At 38.5% G+C, this 8,076-nt stretch overlaps 1 long non-coding RNA gene across 1 annotated transcript; it reads right to left on the reverse strand.

Annotated features, from left to right (window-relative positions):
- Nucleotides 1-2,766: 2,766 nt before the first annotated feature.
- On the reverse strand, nucleotides 2,767-7,214 carry LOC109375427 (uncharacterized). Its single transcript, XR_002122581.1, has 3 exons — nucleotides 7,098-7,214; nucleotides 4,027-4,180; nucleotides 2,767-2,847 (listed from the first exon to the last, which is right to left on the reverse strand). It is a non-coding gene; the product is annotated as an uncharacterized LOC109375427 (long non-coding RNA).
- Between the last annotated feature and the right edge of the window lie 862 nt (nucleotides 7,215-8,076).

Below are 8,076 nucleotides of genomic sequence, written 5' to 3' on the forward strand. Positions count from 1 at the left end.
ACCAATATTGTTTACAAAACTCACACCGTACTACCGTTGAACGTGTCTCAGCCATGCAGACATTGCTCCCAGAAGAACCTGGAAGTCACCCTGACTCTGCCCTCTCCCTCATCCCCAACTCCTGTCAATCAGCAGGTTCTGTCCACTTACCTCCTAACTAGGTCTCCATACCCACTGTTATTATTACCCTAGTTTAGGCAACCATCATTCTTTGCTGCCTTTTTTTCTCTTCTTATACCTTCAGGCCCTACCCGAACTATATTTGCTGGACAAACAGACCACATTCAGTCCCCTAAAACAAGCTACTTTCTCTGTTGACTCCATACTTCTTCAAACCCTCTGTGAACACATGAGGCCATGTATCCAAAGCATAAGAAAAGGCGGGATTCCAAGTATACTTGCCAATACAGAGTGTTATCATTCTATATCAAATTTGCCAATTTAATGTGAAAAAATGGGTGTTGCCATCTGAAGGATCATTAAAAGCAAAATGCCAACCCATCACAGGTCAATAGTTTTATAAAATAGAATAAATCATGAATTACTAGAAAAAGAATTTTAAAAATCAAATTCAAATAAAAACCACAATGAGATATCACCTCACACCTGTTAGAAAGATTATCATCAACAAGACAAATAATAACAAGGGTTGGAGAGACTTTGGAGAAAAAGGAACCCTCAAATGTTGTTGGTGGGAATGCAGAAATTGTGCAGGCACTATGGAAGGCAGTTTGGAGGTTCCTCAAAAAAATTAAGAAAAGAATTAATATATGACCCAGCAATCCTCTCCTGGGTATCTACCCCAAAAACCTGAAAACATTTATCCATAAAGATATATGTACTCGGATGTTCATTGCAGCTTTATTTATGGTGGCCAAGACATGGAAACAATCAAAGTGTCCTTCCATAGATGATTGGATAAAGAAGGTGTGGTATGCATACACAATGGAATACTACTCTGCCATAAGAAAAGATGAAATACTGCCATTTGCGACAACATGGACAGATCTTGAGATTATTATGCTCAGTGAAATAAGTCAGGCAGAAAAAAAAAGTCGAGAACTATACGATTTCACTCATATGTGGGACATAAAACTGAAAGCAACAAAGGAACAAGACAAACAAATAAAGAAACAAATAGTCATAGACACAGACAACAGTTCAGTGGTTACCAGAGGGTTAGAGGGGAGGAGGGATGGAGGAAGAGGGTAAAGGGGGTCAAATATATGGTGATGGAAGGAGAACTGACTCTAGATGGTGAGCACACAATGTGATCTATAGATGATGTATTATAGAATTGTACACTTGAAACCTGTGTAAGTTTGCTAACCATTGTCACCCCAATAAATTAATTTTAAAAAAATCACCAAAGCACAATATAATAATTTTTTGTTATTAGATTCAATAGTCATAAAATTGTTTTGAAGTTTCTAAATGCTTACACTCAATTTTTGATCTTACCTCATAGAGGGTTGTATGCTGAGTGGCACTGTGTTGTGAGAAAGTACCTATCTGGAGGTAAGGAGGTCAGACCAAAACACTTCAACAAGACCGGGATATAGCAAGCCTTGAGGGCTCAGCTCTATTCAACCAGAAGAAATACTACTAATGGAACAGGCTTCATGGGATCTGCACTGGGGCATGATGGTGAAGAAAGGTTACTGTGGAACAGTTCACAAGCTTACAATTTCACCACTTAGTTGTTGCTTTTTGTATTTATATTTATGTTTTTATTTACCTACTTATTTATACTTTTTTTTAACACAATATGAATGATCTGAAATCAAAGCACTACTTTATTACTTTATTCCTTTGGAGATATTCCCCAGGTTTCTGGATAGGAGCTCGAACTGCTAAAATGCCTCATTCCTAAAATATTTCTCAACTTTTAATGCCACCAGTATTCCTGACAGAAAGAGTTCCAAAGAAAAAATATGTCCATACCTATGCCTCAGTTGTATGCCACCAACAGCAGTAATTCTCGGGCCAAAGTACTTTTTTTTTTTTTAATCATATGTTGTGTTAGGTCCTGAATACATCCCCAGGAAAGCTGAGATGTGTAACAGTTGCTTAGCAGAGATTTGGCCAGTAAAACCAAAGGCTGGAGTGGGGTGAAGGGGAGTGAAGAGTATTTGTTATAAAGAGGGCAGAAAGCACCTTTAGGGGTAAACAAAAAGGCAGCTGGGAAGATGAAGATGATTTATAGATGGCCAAGAGATAAATGGCCAATATTTTTTCCTTGGATAAATCTGTATTACTCAAAGCCATACGCGTTATAAACTATGAGGAACTGAAAACTAAGAAAAGCCAAAGGCTAGCTCATACACATCATTATTCATTGATAAAGAAGAAAGACAAGACCTAGTTGAAGGCTCAGAGTAATGACTTTGAGGATTTTTATCACAAAAGCCTGGGTAGATTGTAAATATGAGGCAGAAGAAGAGCATGAGTGTCACTGGGATCTGTTTGAGGAAATCTGAACACTGTCTCCTCAATCCTGCTTACAGGGAACACAGACTGGGGCCTCAGGAAGAGAAATTTAAGAGAAGCATAATTTGCTCCTATGCCAAGTTCAGAATGAGTTGAATGAATTCAGATGATCAGAGGGCTGAGGGTTCCACAAACCACAATTATGGATGTTTGGGCTTTTCCAGTTACTTTTTTATATAGTGGGGATATAGCCTTAAAATTGCATAGCCTTTAAGTTAAAAATCCTGAAACAGCTTGGTGAGTGGGAAAGGAAACTGGCCTTGATTTTAGGAGCCCCAGGTGCAGACTCCACTCTTCAGGAGCTGTTCATCTGACCTCCAGCGATCAGCAAACCTCTCCTTGTCTCAACCTCGTTACCTGAAATACGGGGAGAAAAGTCATCCCTTGTGTTATTTGATTCCCCACATTGCCATAAGTTTCAAATCAGATCATAAGTAAGAAGTGAGAAGGAATAAACTGACTGAGATGTGTAAAATCTGAGTCATGGAAACATACACTTAACTATACCTTAACTAGGCCTTGCTTGATCCATTAGAGATGGAGTAAATACATTTAAGGCATTTATTTATTTAAATCTTTAACTTATTTCAGATAGTTTTTAAGGTACCTGTTTGGGCTCCATTAATGAAGTCCATGGGACAGTCCATTAATCACTTATGGGACAGCATTTTCCTTCTCATGAGGTAAAACTGAAGAACTGAAAATTAAAATATGGTAGATTTTCATTTTTACTGTTTTTGTTGTTGATGTTGTTTTATAAGCTTTATGCTCCTCCTCATCATCAAATATTTCTTATTGGAAGTGGACTAGAATCAAACTACTGATCTGGATGTTAATTCTTCCTCTGTCATTAATTGTTTGGTGTTCTCAAGTCATTCCTTGTGGCTCAGGGCAGAAAACCGACACAACACCAGCATGGTACTACTGCTCTAGGTGTGCCTGGGGCTTTTGATGGGAGAGAAAGAGAGCAGTGACATAAGACTGTGGGGTCCAGGGCTCCACTTTTATTCCTTGCAGCACTCTTTCAACTCAGAATGGCACTCAAGGCAGCTGTAAGAATAGGCCCAGCCCCTGGGGGCCCAGGTCTCTGGGTCCAGTTTGCTGGCTGGCAGCCAATCTCATTTTTTCCAAGACCTGCCTTATATGTAGATACCCACAGCGAGGTACAGAGGAGCAGCTGCTAACCTCAAAGAACTTTAATTGTTGGAGCCCTATTTCCATTAATGTGCTTTTCTTTGTCTCTATCTCTCCAATAATGGCAAACAAATTAGCCCAGTTTATTACATGGAAAATCCTGTAATGGTGTCCGGTACATTTTAGCACTGAGGATTTCCCACAATACCATGTCTACATGCTAGAAAGAAGGAATAGCCTCCAGGGAACATTTCTCATTTCCCAAAGAAACATTTGAACTGATTTTAAACAGATTTTATATTGCTTTTCAATATTTAAAAGGAGGTGGGGGAGTAAAATTTAAGCGTCTGAATTCTAAGCAGTTTCTGGTGAAAAGGCTAGGTTTTAAACTTCGTTACTTACCTCTACATTATTATTGTAGGAGATCAGCAGACTCAAAGGTATCATCAATTGAACTCAATCTCTGGACTCTGAGAACACTGAAAAGCGGGACTGCAGCCTTTTAACGTTCTATCTAGAAGCTTATCAGCTTGGGTGCGATGGTCATGGTCCTTAGCTGTCCAAAAGAGATGAAAACCAAGTGTATTGCACAAGTGGGTTTAAAATTCACTGCGATGGTTCCTATGATCGTAAGAGGCCTGGATACCTAATTATCCACCTAAAACTTTGAAAAAGCAAAGGTAGGTAATGTTTACAGCTGATAGTTTTTGTTTTAAGGTCACTGTTTCCATCATTAATTGCTTTTACTGTTAGATACAAGATTCAATGCAAGAGAAAATGCTCAGCTGGACAGTATATAATAACAGGTCATTTCAGAAATATGACTATTGGCAGAGGTTTGTATATAGCACAAAAACACTAAACAAAATATAGTAATAATTCCAAAAAATATCAAAGAGATACAGGATGTTATGATTAAAGATAAATGGAGTTGAAACATTGAGAATAAGTAGCATATAACAAAACAAACCTTAGAGAATGAGTACCATAGACGGATAATGTTGAGAGACAGCATTACACTCCACTACTTGCAAACTATGTGACCCTGCATACGGTACTTAAGGTTTTTGTCCCTTGGAAAAATGGTGATCATTACAGTACACCCTTCACAGCGTTTCTGTGGGATCACATGAGGTAATATATAAAATGTTTTCAACACAGCATGCCCAGTGCAGGTTTCCTTGTCCTGCTGCTGCTGTGATTACTACCATTCTTACTGCTATTACCAGTATACTTCCTTTGCTAGTTTTCATACATTTTTCCAGAGAAAGTTATACATGTATTCCAAACTCCTGTATCCTCATTCTGAGAAATGCTATTGAGAATCTCTGAAGACAGAATTTCCACTTATAGGGCCGTGGATTTAGCTGTGGACTGTTCACAAAAATTTGTGAAATTTCGAAAAAGACAGAAGTACTGCTGAAATTCTTTAGAAATACTCTTCCTGTGGAGTAGCTTTTGAAGAAGCATTTAAAACTAAGGGGTAGCAAAATTCTACCCCCGCTTGGGGTGAGAGTCAAACGCAGACACAATGGCCAAGAAATGGTGGTCTATACCTAAATTATTGTTAATGGACCACAAACCTATCTTAGAAGGCAGAGCTTGCCTAACTAAATCTTTATCCCGTTTCTTGGTACCACTATTTGGAAGATTCAGATTCTTCAGTTTCCTTCATATCCTTCTTTCCCCATTTATTGGATTTAAGAGATTTAACCAGAAATGTGGTTAACTTACAAGTTTTAACATAATGTGTGGCCAAAATCTGAGCATTTTTTCTGAGCTAAGAGAATAAGCAGGACTGATCATGTAACTTGGATAACTTATTAATTTGATTTAGAGGAAATAGAAAGTAACTATTGCCCAATGTTTAAGAAAAAATTTCTTTTAGTACCTTTATATTTTCTGAGGAGAGGCAGGCCCATGAGGAAGACTACAAATAATTTTTAAAATTCTACTATACATTTCATGGCTCTTTGACAGAATTAATAAGAGGAAAATGGCATAATCATGGATAAATTTATAATTGAATACATTTACTTCTCATTCCAGATCATAATTTGCACAAACGAAGCACTTTGACTTCAGAATATGTGCATACATAAAAACCCTCAAAATGAAATGTTAATTTAGCATTCCTGGTGATGGTAGCAATACACCATACCATTTTTTCAAATGCCTTTTCTTACTCCTGCCAGTGAGGAAACACTGGTCCCAATTCATCTCCTCAGCTGCAGCGGCAGGAAAAGGTCAACAGAGCAATTTGGCTGTAGCCTCAAGCTTGGGAGGCCTCACATTTTGGCCATTCTTCTGTTGCCTGGTTGTGGCAAGGGGAGCGAGAGAAACCTCATCAAAGTTTTTTATCTAAATTGAAATCTATCAATCCCAGGCACTAGCTCAGTCTAAGAATGGGGAACAAGTCCCTTTGTGGAAGGTTTCGGAGCACCTACCTGATACCTCTCTGTCCTCCTCAACATTCAGTACATATATAAAAGGATGAAACATGTGAGTCCAGACACTAAAATCATGAATGTGAATAGAGCTGTAGTAGCCCAGACTTTTCCTCTCCCCAGTTTACCCCACTGTATACCTCCAGTGATTATATGTAAGTGGACAAGGTTCTGAATCAGTAAGAATAGCTAAATAGAAACTATTGTCCCAATGACTTACTGCACTTGTTTAGATCTCAATTTGAAAAGGAAAGGTTCTATGATATTGACAACAAACTATTTCTCATTTATGAATGAATTTTTATGTCCTCAGGTCCTGGGTTCCGGACTGAGCTCTGTGGGGATAAATGTCATCAGGTATAATCCTTGTTCTTTACTCAGCTATGTATAACAAATCAAAGTAGAGTTTTTCATGAAAAGACAGGAGAAAGTCTGCCTGTACGAGCATATAAGTCCATGTATCCTGTATGAAAGTCAGCAGGATTTGATCATTTGAACCACTTCCTTCTTCACTGATTTGAAATCTTCCCTTCAACCATCCCCATACTTGCTATGCACTCAGTTAAGGGAATTTTGTCCAAGACAAAGCTCAGAAAAAGAAGTAGAGACTTTCAACCCCAAATATGTTGTTCAAATATTTAGTGTGATATGCACCAACATAATCAGAGACTACATAAAATAATGTTCAAAATTTAGACCGAACAACTCTCTCCTTGGTGCTATAGTAACTAACAAGTGCCTTCCCAACTCCTGCACCTCTGCTCGGGGCCCAGAGAGCTGAGTATGGGGCAATCAAAGGGTTAAACCCTTGTCCTTCCCAGTCTTTGCTATTATTATAACCCATTGTCAGAAGTCTTCCTCCCCCCCCCCACCACAATCACAGATATTTTACTTGTGGCATGGGAAATTAAACTAATTAAGGGTCAAAGCACAAACAACATACTTTTCACCCCAAAACTTCATTCTACTTGGTACTTGTCCTGTTGATCCCTTGTTATCATTACATAATCTATTTATTACACTTACCTTCTTCTGCACCCAATGAGCCCTCATAGGTCTTCTTCCTCTGCCTGAGGATTTTTCTTGTATCCATTGTTTTCTCTTCATTCCTGCCAATTTAACCCGGGGGTAAGCCTTTGTTATACAGACAATTTCCTTTTTTGGACTGTACTGTTTTTGGAAGCACTGATAATAGTTTGTGCCTCTTCACATCCTCTATCTCGATGGTATCTGCTCATGGAAGACCTGCAAGATGCTTGTTAGAGAGTTTTTATTTTGCATCATACAACTGCTGCACAGAAATGGTTTGACTTTCCCTCAGATTCAAATGTCCTTATATGCCTTTTAAACTATCTGTTTAAAATTCCTGAATGTATTCTTGCAGTTAGCTAGAAGATAAAGACATATGACAAATGACTAGTTTATGAGTTATTTGGTTATGAACCCATTGGTAACTGATATTAAAACGCACACGCTAGATTACTAAAATGACTATTTTAGAAAAACAGGAGCTGTTATTTTTAAGCCAATGAGATAGAGTGGCCCGTTTTGGTCTTGGTTAATAATGTCCCTAAATTTATTCCTCAGCTGTTCATATGCCACAAGCTAGCACCAGTCAAGCATAGCAGTGCCAGATGTATGCACTTTTCATTCTGAAATGAGGACATAAATGACTCGTGAGAGCCCTTCGGCTGGTTGACGTAGCATATCTGTGGGGAAGTCAGCGTCCCAGATTCGTGCGTGAGCAAACTCCTTTTGTGTGTTGATGGGGAAGTCACAGCTGACAAGTTCCCGTGACCGACCACTCTTTCTTTGAGGGTGTTCTCTTTGGTTTCATATGATCTTTGAGCATTGCAAACTGGTTATTGACAGGATCTGTTTTAATATTTTCCTCATTTAGACTGCTCACGTAAGTCAAGGAAGAGCACTCGCTGGAATCGACACACTGGATGTTTGTTAGCCAAAATATATCATGTTTGTCAGAAACAGGAAAACAGATTTCATA

This window comes from Hipposideros armiger, unplaced genomic scaffold (genome assembly GCF_001890085.2).
Source record: "Hipposideros armiger isolate ML-2016 unplaced genomic scaffold, ASM189008v1 scaffold_949, whole genome shotgun sequence".
NCBI lineage: Eukaryota > Metazoa > Chordata > Mammalia > Chiroptera > Hipposideridae > Hipposideros > Hipposideros armiger.